Source organism: Salvia miltiorrhiza, chromosome 5 (assembly GCF_028751815.1).
Source record: "Salvia miltiorrhiza cultivar Shanhuang (shh) chromosome 5, IMPLAD_Smil_shh, whole genome shotgun sequence".
NCBI classification, from domain to species: domain Eukaryota; kingdom Viridiplantae; phylum Streptophyta; class Magnoliopsida; order Lamiales; family Lamiaceae; genus Salvia; species Salvia miltiorrhiza.
Window position 1 is genome coordinate 25,545,993 of NC_080391.1, and position 17,210 is coordinate 25,563,202.

General features: G+C 33.5%; 2 non-coding genes across 2 annotated transcripts; both read right to left on the reverse strand.

Annotated features, from left to right (window-relative positions):
* Positions 1–3,311: 3,311 nt before the first annotated feature.
* On the reverse strand, positions 3,312–3,394 carry LOC130987275 (small nucleolar RNA snoR118). The gene has a single exon (XR_009089665.1). It is a non-coding gene; the product is annotated as a small nucleolar RNA snoR118 (small nucleolar RNA).
* A 120-nt stretch (positions 3,395–3,514) lies between these two features.
* LOC130987243 (small nucleolar RNA R66) lies at positions 3,515–3,586 on the reverse strand. Its single transcript, XR_009089635.1, has one exon. It is a non-coding gene; the product is annotated as a small nucleolar RNA R66 (small nucleolar RNA).
* Between the last annotated feature and the right edge of the window lie 13,624 nt (positions 3,587–17,210).

Genomic DNA, 17,210 nt, shown 5'->3' on the forward strand with positions numbered 1-17,210 from the left:
TTTTGATTTTGGTTTCCTGCTTTGACTACTCTTGTGGGTAAAACGATAACTAAAACTGAACTAAAATAAAAACATAGATTGGTCAAATGACAAAACAAACCTAACTTGAACTTTACTCGTTAAACATGAACTTCACTCGTTCATAGGTTTAAATATATGCACCACATGCATATATCAATCGGTTATAGGCATAAGACAATAACGCTTTCAATTGTCACGCGTCATGCACGCTACAACCCTATGCCCAATCTTTCCTTTCACATGTATAGGCCCATAAATTATCAGTTAATGGATTTATCTAGTCTGGTCAAAGCTCTCCCTACGTTGGCTTCTCGCTTGAAAGAGTTATGCCCAAAATGTATTAAGATTTAGAAAGACCCAATTTGACCCTTACATGGAATTAACCAATAGTCGCGACTCCAACACCAGTTGTACTTTTCGGAGGCTGAAATTCCTTTTGCATTTTACCCAAAGGTTACTTGTGGCCAAAAGCCCTTAATCAATTAGTGATCAGTTAATTAACCAAGGTGCCCAAACCGTTTTAAATCAGACCTATTGTATCAGGAACATATTCATGTAGTTCTTAAGACCATTTAGACCTCACGAGTTTAAGTGTTCATGCTCAATTCATCTTGCCCAAATCAGGTTAAAGAAATTACCTAGACATAAATGAAATAATCATAACAAAAAAAAAAAAAAAAAAACATTCTAAACTGAAAAGGAAATTTACTTAAAGTAAAAGATTACTTACAGCCAAAAGTGTCGTCCAAAATATGAACATAAAATAAAATGTTTAAGCCCACGGACGGGCGTAGCTTGCTTCCTACACCATCCTTCAAACTACAGAACATCAGAAATGGTCACTAAATGGATTGTCGTCAAGCGAGAAGCCTTCCGGTATTAATAGGCGCTATTACGACTTGAGAAGGCCCGGGCATGGAGAGTCGGATGGAGCGAGAAGTCTCGCGATTCATCCATATCTTCAGGCATAATCTTGAAGATTCGAATCTTTGTGGATAGGGTAGAGGTTTAACACTATTGGCCCTTTCATGGATGACCATCACCTTCTGCCCAGATCAAGTCTACATGTCGTTTCTACCTCGTTCCTCTTCTGTGTTGTCTCTTGCCCTGGACCTTCTGTCCAATGTCACTGGATCCCGCGCGGTACTTATGGGCAAAGTGTTGGTTCACTTGGCTACCTATACTTTAGATTTTGATCTTCAATCCAGGTTGTTTTATGCCCCAAAACACCTCTGTTTCATATCAATGCCTCTCTCACGGAATGCAGCAACATTATGCCCTACCTGCATATTATATTATGCCCAAGAAACGATCCCTTCCCCGAACTATGCCTTCCCAGGCACAAGACACTAACAAAAAAAAAGACTCGAGCTAAACATAAAACAACACAAAACGAGCACAAAAAAATGGGCTCATCCGATTCGCCTTCCCTGCATTTGAGTTATCACCCTGCAACGAAACATGAGCAAAGAAATCATCAAAAGCAATTATTTATAAATAATGTTCAACAATTAACAAAGAGGTTTAAGATTTTCATAATTTTCAAACGACATAGTGGACTCTCCACATTGATAACTTTACCACTTTCAAAGAAAGTGGCGTCTTGCACTTCCATAGTTGGACTCTACAACTCATCATCGGTGGGCTACTCCAGCTCTCACGTATAATCCTACCTCGGTTATGTTGGCTCCTCCTCTTATCAACTTCATCATTCTTGAGGATGGTAATAATGTGTCATGCCCGGGACAAAAGTAAGGAGTGATCGTCGCTGCACAAGGCACAGACAAATAGCGGTTCATAGTAATACTTTGAAGCGGAGGGGTATATGAATGAGCTGAAACACACAAGACATAAATGGTTTCCAAGAATTGGACTGCATATTCGATGAGAGCTTTAATGATTTGATAAGTGCTACTCATACCAACATGATGCATCTTCTTATCTAGTGACCACATAGAAGAAACTCCAAGGTTAAGCTTGCTTGGCTTGGAGGAATTCCATGATGGGTGATTTCCTGAGAAGTTTTCTCAAGGAGCATGCAAGTGAGGACAAAGCACACTAGAAAAGACTCATGTTGATTTGTGGGAAGAGCCGTCAAGTCTGGAGTTTGATTGTTACACAATGTGAGCTTGCACCGGTTGAATCGATGCCTCCTCCTTATCGTATGGTCACCATACAAATGTTGGGTTCATTGGGTTAAAAGTTGTGGTTGGAGTCAAACACCACTTTAACTTTAACTCGGTCATGTAAGTAAAATTTGCCTCTCCTTGTCACACATTTAGTTGATGCTCAAGATTTCCATAATTTCAACACGTTTCAGCTCTGCACCCTATGCATCCTTCTATTGTGAACTTAAGGCCAAAATTCTCGAATGTATGATTAAATCTTAGGCAGTGTAGTTGCGACGTCTCATCTAGCAACAATATACATCATGTATTGAAATTTAGGTCATGTCCGTTGTAAAAGAACTAGAGAAGTAATTCTTATGTAAGGTGATGGTGTGGGTATTGTTGTTGCAAACTTTTGAAGCGATCCCAAAATTGACAAGTTGAGCTCTCAGATCGAGCGTCTTTGGCTAGGAGTAGTACTTGCCCAGTAACTTATCAAATAGAGCGTCCCAATGTGCTAATGAATGTGGTGGCAATAGCAATAGTATGAGCCATGACTTAGCTCAATCCTTCAAGGTATATAGGAAACATCAATTGATCATCTATCAAGCCTCTTAGTGGAAATGACTGAACTACAAAGTAGAACTCTCTGATGAAGTTCAAAGAATCTTCTCTGGGTATCCCATAAATATAATAATATAAAAATATTTCCAAACGCTAGTCCTTTATGAAGACCTAATTGATACTCCAAAAAGTTGAACTAGTATTAGAAGTTACAATGGCTTAAGGATTGGAATGAATGTTTAACAAGAATTCTTAGAATTCTGTCGGGATACTTGATTATTGGTGCTGAGCTAATTATAGTCCAAAAGGTTTATCAATCTCAAGTAATGCAGATTAATGATAGACTGAGAGAAATTATTGTACATCAAATAACTTCTCTTTTTAGAAACCAAGAATATCAGTTTTGAATTGTTGATACCAAAAAGAATGAAGCTGATTCAGAAGGATGTGCTGCAATAATATCAGTTGTGTTATTAGAAAATGGCTCTAGGAGATGATAGTAACAAAAACAAATTGTGACTTTAATTGGGTTTACCATTTCAAAATTACACGTTTATATAATAATGCAGTTTAATCTCATAAATTAATTAATTTTACAAAACAAAATCAAGAATATAAAGATCAGATATAGCTTTCTAGGCTGCATTGTCCATCAATATCGCAGTTTTAACTGCTCAGAGCCCAGTGCGATCATCATTTCAACCTTCTATAAAACTAATTCTGAACTTAAAAGTATTACTAAATGAAAGATAAAAAATGAAAAAAATTATCATGAAAAATTTATTTATGAAAATAAAAACAATATTTGTATTTGTGGTGACATCCTCAGCGAAAATGCTTATAGTTGTCATCAAATTGACAATCAGGTCTCAAAGATACATGCCATCATTGGATCACACCCCAAATTTTCCAATTTCTGCAATAATGAATCAATCAGAACTAATGTTTTTATTACTATTTGAAAAGGAAAAAGACGAAAATGATTTCGCAGGGTTTTATTCACTGCGCCTGGTTGAGAACAGAGGCGAAGCGACTCAACAACTCACTGCGCTATTTTTAGTTGCCACTTCACCAATATATACATACACTGAACTGTACGTATACAAGATAGAGAAATCCTTGACGAATTTCCCGCTCAGAGGCAACAGTCAATCAAATCTCAAGCAATTGAAAACTCCGCTGAGTTGCAATCGCTGATATATACATAGAGGCAGAATAGATTTTCAATGAAACAAGATAAATTTTCAAAATCAGAGACTCGGAGCTGCAACTCCCAGCTGAATTTGGTGAATTTTGGGGAGAAAGAGGAGAGGGACGACGGGATGAAAACGAAGAGGTTTAGTTGTGATTTAAATAGAGGCATTTTTGGGAAATTAGGGTTTTGTAACTGGGCTTAATAATGTTGGACTGATGGTTGGGCTTGAAATTTTTTTCAAAAAATTAATCCAGTTCTTTTTTGTTGATTTTTTTAGGTTTTTTTTTTTGGTTGATTAATCCAGTTTTTCTAATTTGTTTATTTTTCTAAAATTTTTAGAGTATATTTTAACCCACATTCTGTCATTTAATGATGCTGAATGAATTGATTATTAATAACTTTATCACCTGAAAATATATGGTAAATTTAAGCTTTAATGTGCATACCATCACAATATAACGTTTTTTTTTTGGAAGCGATCACAATATAGTGTGATTGTTCGCTTTTTTAAATGAAAATATGTTGTTAGCAAGAGCATGATGAATGAAAAAGACTCTTAACAACAGTCGAAGATTCAATTCAAATATAACGCGTTTTCGATCATAAGTGATCATTGCTCCTAATTTTTTAATTGTAGCATCAGGGTCGATCCTGTATCTCACAAGGCCCTAAGCAAAAATTAAAAAATGGGCTTTTATAAATTTTTTTATATCGACGAAACAACAATAATATATTAACATAAATTTTTTCAACCAATTATTCAAAAGAGTTTCCAATCAAAAGAGAAGAAAAGATAAGTTACTAAGAATTCAACACTAACAGTATGATCTAAATGACGAAAAGAACTTTCATTTAAAATTGGAGGAAATAGAGAAAATAGCAGTTGTTAGGATTTAGGTTATTAGGATTTAAGTTAATACTAATTGTTAAATTAATGGGCCTCCAAAAGTGGGCCTCAATTAATAGCTTTTTGATTCACTTTTTTTTAGAATGACTTTTCGATTACTGCATATATTTTTATAATACTATTTGTTAAACAAAAATAATTTACATATATATATATATATATATATACTATATATAAAAATAAAATAAAAATTGAGCCCTTAAAAATTTGAGGCCCTATGCGGCAGCGTGTTGAGCATGCCCTTAAGTACGGGCTGTGTAGCATCACATCACTCTATTTCGAACGAGCTTATTATGATTGAACTTATGATTTACAGTTTCGACATTTATCTATGACTATGAGTTTTGAAGCATCACAGGAGGGCACAACTAAAAAAGCTAAGATAAAACAAGAACAATGCATATTTAGATACTTACAATATTTTCACTTATATATATATATATATATATATATATATATATATATATATAAATTAACAATATTAAAAGAAAGGTCGTGTTACGATGAACTCAAATTTATGATATTTGACCTTATACATTAATCACTTAACCGCTTTGCCAATACACACCTACACTACTTTCCCTTTTTTTCAATCACAAAAGTGTTGTCTAAGTGAAATATATATATATATATATATATATATATATATAGGGAGAGGTTCAAATAAGAACCACTAATAAAATAAGAACGGAGAACCATTTTAAGCCATTCGATCATCAAGATCTACGGTGGATGCATCATCTTGGTGGATGGATGCAGGTGCTGGGTTCGAATCCTGAAGGGAGCAAAAAAATTATTTTTTTCGGATGCATTAAATTTAATAGCGGATGCATTAATTTGTATAGCGGATGCAGTAATTTTATTGGTTCTTATGTTCACACGATAATTGTGGTTCTCACTATAACCGCACCCTATATATATATAGGGAGAGGTTCAAATAAGAACCACTAATAAAATAAGAACGGAGAACCATTTTAAGCCATCCGATCATCAAGATCTACGGTGGATGCATCATCTTGGTGGATGGATGCAGGTGCTGGGTTCGAATCCTGAAGGGAGCAAAAAAATTATTTTTTTCGGATGCATTAAATTTAATAGCGGATGCATTAATATGTATAGCATATGCAGCAATTTTATTGGTTCTTATGTTCTCACAATAATTGTGGTTCTCACTATAACCGCACCATATATATATATATATAGGGTTAGCTTATATTGAGATTTTAAATATTTTGAGATTTTGAGATAAATGAACATATCAATAAATTCTTTGAACATAACCAATATAACTGATAAACATATGAATCTATTTAATTTATTTAAAAAACACGCCACTTGTAGGAATTGAACCCTAGACCAACGCGCGTTCATAAAAATTAATTGACAAGTTCATCAAAATTTACTTATATGTTCATTTATCTCAAAATCTCAAAATATATATAAATCTCAATTGAACCAATTCCTATATATATATATATATATATATATATATATATATATATATATATATAGTGTGAGTATATAGTAATGAAATCGAGAATAAGATGATATAAAAGCTGAAAAAAAAATACTACAATCAAAGAAAAAATAAATCAAAACTAATTGACCTTATTAAAACCATAAGGTAAAATAAATGTAAGAATTTAGTTCTTAAAAGTTAATTAAGAAAAACTTGATATTTCTGAGGACGAATACAATCATATATGGCCTAGAACAAAGTTGAAGAGGTTTTGTTTATATGTTAGGGAGTATTATTTTATGTTATTCTTTGAATTTCACTGCATCAATACATAACCTGCATATTTATAACAAAAATTGTATAAAATAAAATTTATTTTAAAAATATATAAATAACGTTAATGAAACACGATATGTAGGACAAAAATTGTCATTGCACATAACACGATATGTAGCCTTCTTTATTTTGGCAATATACCAGCTCACTAGCTTGTCTCTTTGAATGCAAATTATGCAATAGTTTATAGTTAGTTTGTGATTATCGACCTCTCGATTTAAATAATGAAGTTTTGTCTTGTTATTACTTTTAAATTTGTTTTGCCTTTTTTTCCTGAAGTAAACGATGATTAGCCTGTCAGTTAGTAGAGTTTCGTTGTCATGCGTCTTCTTTTTCATATTTTTTTAAATAATTAGTAGAGTTTTGTTATCTGGTTCTTCTTATTCATTAAATTTGAATTATACTATTTGAAAGAATTAGAAAGTGAAAGTACTTTTTTTTGGATATAGAAAGTGAGTATTTTTTTTTAATGATAGAAAGTGAAAGTATTGGCCGTTTAAGAAAACAATGTTTTGGGAACAATAAAATATTACTCCTTCCGTCCCGTCAAAATTGAGGCGTTTCTTTTGTGCACGAGATTTAAGAAACTATATTTAATTATTTAATTATACTTTTAATTTTATGATAAAGTAAAAGAATATTGCTATTTGGACAAAATTTGTCAGGACAAAAAAGGTTAAATATTTAAAAAATCGATTGATTTAAAAAAATTATTCAAATTTAAGAAGGAGTTAGTTAATTTTAATTTTTTTTCTCCAATTTGTAATTTTGTTTAGTTTTTTAACATTTTATAAAAAAATTATTATTTTATTTGTAGTTTTCGTACTTTCAAAATAATAAAAATTAAAAAGATTATTAAAAAATTACAAAAAAACTACAATGTGGAGAAAATAATAAAACTAACTAAATTATTTTATTTTAAACAAATTTTTTAATATAATTATTTTTAAAATTATTTAACATTTTTTTATCCGGACAAATTTTATCCAAATAGGATTATTGTAACTGAAAATATATAATTAGTGATTTTGAGCTACATTTAAGCCCAGAATTTAGATTAATTAATCTAAAGTTTTATTTATATTTTTTATTTACTAATTTAATTAATTAATTTTCTTACATTTTAAAATTTTCCTATCTTAAAAAAAAAAAAAAAACCAAGCGGCATTACAAAGAATGTTCAAAATTTGAATACAAAGTTGTTCATAAGACAAAATGAAAGCTTTAAAAGATTACAAAGTTGTTCAGAATACAAAATGTGGTGGCATTGAATTAAACTTGTGTTTGACTCGTGCGAATGCACGGGTTACATATGTTGTTGAAATTTTATCTATTTAATTAACTTTCTAAAAAATATATGAATATAATTTTTTTGAAAATTATTAAAATTAAAATAAAAGTATAAAATAATAATAAAAAATTCATAATTTATTTTAATATACATCTATTTAGATAAAAGTTCATAGGATGTCCATACCCAATTAAGTAAGATATTGAACATTTAAGACATTTTATTATAACATTTGAAAGACACTTTTATATAGTCTCTAAAATAAATATACTCAAATATTTTATTATATAATTGTTATACCAATTATATTATTGCTAAAATATAATTAAGAGTAACATTTTAAATTACTTAAAAATAAATGTGAAAATAATAACATATCAAAAGACAATTGCAAACTTGTCATCTTATTATTATAAATTTTGAACACTTCTTTATATACAATATTTGTAGTAGACAAACAATATCTACTTTGTCTTCATTACATATCAAGATTTTTAGACCACTTCGACTTGTAACGCTAGAAACAACTACATAAAATTGAGTGGCTAAAAACAGGCCTCTTCAAAACAAAAACAAAACAATCCACATGAGAGAGTGATTGACATTGACTTTTGTTTATAGTCATTGCATAAGAAACAATAATAGGGAACTGCCATCGTTGAAACTTGAATGGTAGTCTTGGATCAACTGGTGCCAGTGTCATCCTTGGTTTGATATCCTGCATTATGGCCTGTGAGATCTTTTCCTTCCAGATCTTTTCCTTCCAAAATATGTGTACCGAGTCTTATATTGACCAATCTAGTACCATTTCACAATCCATTGGAATGATCTATGTTTCTCATCAACATAACATGAGTGCCAACCTTCAAAACATTCATGATTTGGAATGCCATAACACTTTGATGTATTCAAGAACTCAGGAGTGTGGGTATCTTGAAATAGGTCATTGCTTGAGTTTGATATGCATATGCTATCTGAACTAAGATATCTTCGCTCCCCAGAATAATTTAGAGATATCATGTATTGATTTATGAGTTCTACCACATTCAAAGTAGGAACAAGTATTGCTCGTTTTTTGAAATAAGAATGGTCATGGATATTGTTGGCATCGAACGGATAAGTGCTTGAAATGATGTCTCTTATTAGATCTTCAGATTACTTAATCAACATATCCTCAGGGAGATCGATAGATGCATAACCATCGTTGTCTCCGCCATTTGTTCCATCTCCAATACTTGTAATCCACTCTGCAAAATCCTTCAACTCAGCAGACTATGTGTTGGATGACCTATTTTGAAGTCTCATTTTTTCAGTCAATCGTAGAACTATGTAGTTAGGCCATAAATACGATGAATTAATAGCGGCATTCACAACATCATGTCTGCTGCCTTTAGGAATAATGGGTAATATCTGATGAAAATCTCCACCAAATACAATACATATTACCCCCGAAAGGCAACTCAGAACTCAATGGATTTGAAAAACACATTATTTTACGCATGCTCTTATCTAAAGCTTCAAAGAAAAACTTGTAAACCATAGGAGCTTCATTCTAAATAATAAGCTTAGATCTTCTAGGAATATTAAATTTAATTAACGTTCAATTTATCCGAGGATCGTCTCTTGGATTATCTAAATTCACCATACATCGATTAAACCGAACTTGCACTTATTAATTTAAATACTGCACATAAAGGTTTAGAAATAGCTGAAGAATGCCGATGAATTCATCAATTAAATCGCTGAACAGGACAACATACTTCAACGTCCCGTTTGACCCCTCAAACGATCTCCAATCTCATTCTGCCCGGAAATACAACTTATCGTTTTCGAGAGACCTTTCCATGGCTGCCTGTTGATGCGTCTTCGACTTTTGGGCCATTTGGCCCTATTTTTCTCTTCTTTTTGTTTTGTTTGAGTTGTCTAGGGGAGAAAACATGTATTCAGGTGGAGCAAGCTCGGAAACGGGCACATGCACGAAATATGGTCAGAATGGACATTACTGGAACAAAACTATCCAAGCTGCTAGAAGTGAAACTTACTAGGAAGAGGGCTCGACGAAGTACCCCTCAGAACCATTCGAAGCGCGGGAACCTCCAAAGTGTACCACCTGGTATGAGCCTAATCGAAAGAAGCAGTTGGTAAGGCCATAACAGAAATCGCAATCAGCACAGATGGGTTATATATGAACCAGGAAGAGAGCTCGGCAAAGTACCCCTCAGAACTATTCGAGGCGCGGGAACCTCCAAAGTGTACCACCTGGTATGAGGCCAACTGAAGAAAGCAGCTAGTACGACCATGCCCGTCAACAGCAGTCAGCAACTGAAGCTATATATGGAAAGACGTGTGGATGATATTGCCCGGAGGATTCTAGCGAATTCTAGCAATGGAAGGATCTGGAAGAGTGTGGAATCAACCCCAAATCAGCTGGAGATCCATTCTCAATCTGATCAAATCAAGGATCAAGCTAATTAGGGAAGGAAATCAGCTGCCATATATGATATGTCGGCCAGGGTTTGACTGCTACTGAACTGCTATTTAAAATCCAACATGTGTGGCTGGCAGAGGGCAGTTTTTAGGGGAGACTTCAGAGAACACATTGAGAGACCTACAAAATTTTACACTTACTCGTTAGTTTTTAGTGTTCTTCTAGATTTAGACTTTTGTTAGTTCACCAAGAAAATAATTTACTTTTAGTTCTTTTATATTTTTCGCACCAAATAATTTAGTTGCTTTTCGTATTTCAATTCCGTTGTGACAAACAAAGCCAAGGTTGTTGCCTTAGGTATTTTTATATCAAGTATGTCATATTTTGTTTCATTTATGTGTTCATTCTATTTCGCATTTATATTTTTCATTATGTGTGAGTAGTTCCCTTGGTGAGATTTGAGGGAAGGAAATGATTATTGTCGATATGTAATTGTTCGAGATGAATTTGTACCTTCGGTTGAGTCCAGTGGTTCCGGATGGATCTGTACCGAATCGTTGACAGTAGGGGCCTAGCGGGTGATCTCCGTCCGGTAAAAGGCTGTCCACGTCAAGCAAAGGCTAGACATATTTGGGCATGACAACCAGTATGCCCACGACCGAGTAGCTGAGCAACATCAACAAAAGGTGTTGTAGATCCGAAATGCGAGGTAAGGATTGATGGGATACACTGTCTTTCCTCGATCTTGGGCTTCTCTAGCGACTACCCATCAACTGTGACGAGGCATAAAGCCATAGTTATCAAACAGGGAAAGCGACTACTGCACCATAGCATGTCAATGACCGGTCGGCCTACAAGTCAGAAATGTTTGTGTTCGGGAGGCATGTGTCACTCAAAGTGCGGAGTCGGGGACCTTGGAAGAGAAGGTTGGTGAGGGTCATACTTGAAGAGTATCGGGTATGACTACTACCTAAGGAGAAGTGAAGCACTGCCTTGTGACCGGGGAATGTGTGACCTTCGGACCAAGTGACTGCAAGGGATTCAACCATCCCAAGTGTGAAGTGTAATCTCTTGAAACGCCCCAATGTCTTTGGGTCACGCCTTGAGGTTATACTAAGCATGGACAGATCTTCAGTATGCCTATGACCGAACCAATATCAACAATAGTCAGGACCTAACTCAAATCTTACCCATTTTATATTTGATCTCCATTTAAGTTTACTTGTGCAGATAAATAGGTTGAGACCGTGACAACTCAATTTGTGCACCCGAAGAGTAAAGTAGTTCCTCACTCCTCGTGAGATCGACCCTATCTTACCGCTAAGACTATCCAGTCCAGCTGTGGGCATAGGAGCTTGTACTGTCCTTCTGAGGCATACACAAAGTATTTTGATACCGCGCCGCACGGCGGGCGCGTCCTGTCACCTGTTTCGCTTGAATCAAAGTTTTGTAGACGAAGTTGTGGTCGTTCTACGAAAACTGCCAAAAGGTGATTTCTTGCGAAAATCATACTCCAGCCCTGATCTTCTGGACTGTATCCCGCTCAATCTCCGATATCGGATGTGTAAGAAAATGCTCTCCAAAAGACATTATGCCACTCACACGACATTTTCCACCACCCAATGAGATTTTTCGCATGTGGATAGAACGATTAACATTGTATGATTAATCCATAATTGAAGGCTAATCACGAGCAAATTATCAAGGATTCAACAATTTTAGCAGATACTTGAATTTTTATCAACGTGGTTAATTTAAACAAACTCGTAAATTGGGCGTCAAAACAAATGCGGAAATTTCCATATTTCGACTTGTCAAACTTTAAATAATGAAACCCTCTTGTGCCTTTTGCAAGTGTTCTTTTTCATGAACATAAAATCTATTTCTTAAATAAAATACATAAGAAATAGTGTGTAGTTCGTTAAATTTCGACGCAATTCACATTATAATTCACAAATATAACTTTAAAAAGCAATGGTTTTAAAAAAATCTTTGAAAATAATCTACAACACGGTTAGAGTCGGGCAACTTGAATTGTTGATCGCAACGGAACATGTTGATGAAACAAAACGATGAGGATATGGTTCATCAACTTAACGTTAATCACAATTTTACACGACAATTAACCAAAATGTTAAGGCTATGTTTCAACTATCTAAATCTATCTAGAATATTATATACCATACTTGTCCCAAATTGGTCAATTAAAAAATGTGTGTGTGTGTGTTTTGTTACTACTCGTTTTTTCTTCAAATTCAACCACGTAGTAATATCCGTTAATTATATAAACCCTCAAATTTACAAGTATAGGTAGTTAAAATAAATATTTGTATCATTTTAATAAGAAAATCAAATAATACGAAGTAAGCAATAAAATTAAATAGTATAAATAACAAAAGATTAAACATGAGAAAAATCAACGTAGTCATGTCGATCAATATTTGAAATTCTTTCAATTATATATATGCGTACATGTCTCATATCTGATTTAGAAGTAATTTCACTATACTTGTCTTCATTTCAAACCCATATAATAAATATCTTCTAGTTATTGACCCATTTAAATTGATAAAATATCTAAATAGTCAATGTTGGGAAAATTATGAATATTTTGATTTGATTCTAAAACTCTCTGCTAATGTATCTTATAAACTATAGCTCATTTGTTACAGAATATGCTTTTGTATTGGAAATCCTTGACATCATCTAATGATAACGCATCGAAAACATAATTAAGGATAATATCTAGATTTACGATTAATTCGTCCGAGGAGATTATATTACAAACTCACAACAACTTGTTAGAATAACTTACTAGTTGTGTAGCAAACAATCATGTAACAATTCTTATAGCAGTTCCTGCAATTAAATCCACTACTATGCTAACCACGTATATTGCAGATTCGATGCACGTACAATTCCCAGTGCATAATTCAATCTTCGAAAGCTAGAAAATCTCCGATTGAATTCTATAGTGCTCTAAATATTTCTCTCTTGTGTTTCTGTATCTTTACATGTGTCTGACAAAAGAAATACTATATTTTTATTCTTATAGAAATAACACATGCTTATTACCCTAAGTAAACAGGCCGAACTTTTCTTTTATCTTCAAATAATTAATCCAATAGTCAAACTATTTACTAATTAATTAAAGCTTATTAGAATATATCAAAGATATCATAATCTAGTCCATATATCTTTCATTTTGTGTTTACAGATTTTAGCTTGAAGGATCAACAGACGTGTTCTGCTAATAGTTGTGAAGTCCAAACTCCAGAAGTGTTGAAGACTTGTTGAACTGAAGAAGATCCAAGTGAGCGAAGCTCCGTTGATGCAAACTAATTAAAGGACGCAGATGTTGATGAAACCCTAGTTGATCATATGCCACATCAGCCCGAACTAAAAGAGAGTTAAAGTGAAGTCAACCTCGAGCCATAGTAAACAAAAGACGGACATTTAATGCAAAGGATATGGCAAGATCCCGTAGATTATGGAGAAAGGACATAAGAAGTACGAGGAAGTATCAAAATGTCAGGATTCACCTCATATGAATCTGCAGAAATCTGACAACACCATTTCATGGGTCAAACGAGAAGATTTCAACGTATACGCAACTGGTAATTCGAAGATGTTCTCTCCAATAAAAATATTCAATCTCTGGTGTATAAATAGTCGCTGCATCCAATTGAAGAACTACCAGAAACGCTGGGCAATTGAATTCACAAGTATTCAAGCTATACATTTCAAACTCAGCTTATTGCTAAATAAGGGAATTTCTCAAGTGTTTGCTCTTTCGTTTTCATCTACTAATGTATACGATTTATTTAGCTTTCACACGATGTATCTTGGGGGTTCACATGACATAATTTTTACTGTCAGATTACCAGGTAAAGAAATAAGATATACAAGGAGATTCAATACAATAGATGTGCCTAGTGTTGGGAAAATTCTATGTTTTGAATGATACCAAAACCCCGATGATAACCAGCCTACTGTTAAGTAAGACTTTAGTTCACATGTTTGGAATTGTTCTCTTTACTTTACAGATGATCAACTAAAAAGGAACATGCTCAATAATGGCGATGATGCAACTGATATAGATCAGATGTTCCTAACTAAAGTGCAGTAAGCTGAAATCTAAGTCAGAGATCTCTCAAGTGAAGAAGAAGTCCATACTTAAGAAAAAGTTCAAGCTGAAGAAAAGGATCCCAATTGAAGAGGAAGTCCCAGCTTAAGAGGAGAATCAGCTGATAAAGAGATCCAGATGATGATGAGATCCATATGATGATGAAGACTCAACAGAAGAGAAGATGTGCAGATCCAACTGAGAATTAAGAAGGAGTCGTTCAAATACTCCAGCTGACTTCAAGTCCACTAAAGTGGATCCCACTGAAGATCATCCGTACCTGCCAGACTGCGGAACAAATCAAAGGTCGCAGAGTTCATTGTAAGATGTTGCAGGACTCAACAGCAACAACTAAGACACAGTCTGATGGGAAGATTTCCACTACCAACAGGCCGAAAAGGCTTTCTCCAACTTCTCTATTCAAGATCCTGCCTATATATATATATATATATATATATATATATATATATATATTACGAAAGATCATAATCAAATGCACCAGAGTTGTTGCACATTTGATTGCTTAAACTATCAAGCTATATCTCAAGACAACAACAATATTTCGAAGATGAACTCGTTATAAAGTGTAATATTCTAAGTTCATACTTATGAATCAATAATTAGTTCCTAACTAGGCATTTCTCATTGAAATATCTTAAGCCTAGATTCTGTACACACTAAAGTACCCTCTTGTTCTTCATTGTAATTGTGTGTTCAACTAGTTGGAAATCGTCTTTGAAATTCCACATCCCTTGTAAAAGTTAGGTATTAGAGTTAGGAGGAGTTCAACAAGTAACCTACAAGTGAGTAGTAGGAGGAAACCGTGTAAATTGCTCTAACAGTCATCACAGCGAAATCCGTGGGTCAGCTTAACGGAACTAGTTGGTCAGCTGACTTGCAACTATAAAACAAGGAATTCGATTGTAATGGATGCTCCTGTTCAACATGATCGTGGACCGTAGGAGCAGTTGACTCTGAACCACGTTAAATCTTTGTGTGCTTTATTTTCAATTTTACTAATTTCTATATTTAATTGTCATCATCAAACATACAATCGTTTTGCATTATCTTTATCATGCATAGCCAGTCTGTTTTAAAAATAGTGATTAATTGAATATTGCTAAGTTGATTAGATAACAAAAGAAATTTTACGAAGAGAGTATTTCAACCACCACATTATGCACATATCAAGTCATTAATTAGTCAATGAGATCGATAACTGATTACTTAGTATAAAAAGGCTTATGCGGAACTTGGTCGTCTACTACCTAGCTGATCAGAATCAACATCAGCTGACTCATTATCAGTTGAATTTGTTATGTAGACTCAACTCTCAATAATTACGAAAAAAATTACAATTAGTGTATTCTCCTCCTACATCAATATGCACTCGCTCGAGGCCAACAACTAGAGTTAAACAATTGTTGTTAAAGAAGTCCAAATAAGATGTCCACATGGTATGTTTTAATAAGTTCATATACATATTTGGTTTGATTGAGCAACTAGACATGCATCCTCATTTACTTTACTAAATAAATATCTTACCCTCTTCTTCCCTCCGTGCATATCAAAGATTTTATGAAAGGGTTAATTGCCCCTAAATACACCACCTTTCCTTGAATTATACAATTGCACATCACCTTTAAATCCGCCCCAAAATACATCACCTTTATATTTTTTCTGTTTTTGCACATGACTAAAAAATCCTCAAGAAATAAATTAAAGTGTTAATTTATAAATTTAAATATCTTTTTAGCAGCGGAAATATAATAAAATAAAATTCTTTATAAAGTTTAAAATCATATATATATATATAAGTATTTTCATAAAGATATAAATTCTAGATCTAATAAATTTTTAGAAAGAACTTGAATTAAAAAAATAAACAAGTCATGACATTAAGAACATAAAATAAAACTTTTATTTTAATAAATTTCACACGAATTCGATATAAGTTGGAATTTAGAGTTACAATCAAAAGTACCACATAAATAATATAATGAGTTTGAAAGAAACATTTTTTTTATATTTTTTTTAAAGAGGTTCGACGCGTCCATTCGGCTCTCCATGCGCCTCCAATGTCATTTACCTGAAATATTAAATATGGGATAAGCATACATAGTATACTTAGTGTGGGAACATGCAATTATTGTCCACGTTAATAAAATGGTAACACATACGATCATAACATTCAAAACGACACAGTTTTGCCAATCTGGAAGCCACGTCATTTAAAGTGGTAACACCCTAATCTAATTAAAGTGTTAGATATAAATTTAAATAACTTTTTAGCAGCGGAAATATAATAAAATAAAATTCTTTATAAAAATAAATAAAGAATTTTACTCCCTCCGTCCACGAAATAAACTCCCAGTTGGGGTTCGGCACGGAGACTAAGAAAGCTGAGAAATGTGGTGTAAAAGACTAAAAGGGTAGTGTTTATGTATTGTAATTACTTTCACTAATCTTTAACTAGCAATTTGATAATAATAATAATAATAATAATAATAATAATAATAATAATAACAAAAACAACAACAATAATAATAATAATAACAACAATAATAACAATAAAAATAATTTGACGCATTTTTCAATTCCGGCGACCGGCATTCTGACGTGGACGCCGGAATGCCACATCATCACCACGTCACACACACACACACACTCCACTCTCTCTCTCTCTCACCCCACTCTCTCTCTCTCTATACACGTCACCTTCCCCCTTCTCTCTCATCACTCTCGCCGCCCTCCACCCTCTTTCTCCCTACCTCT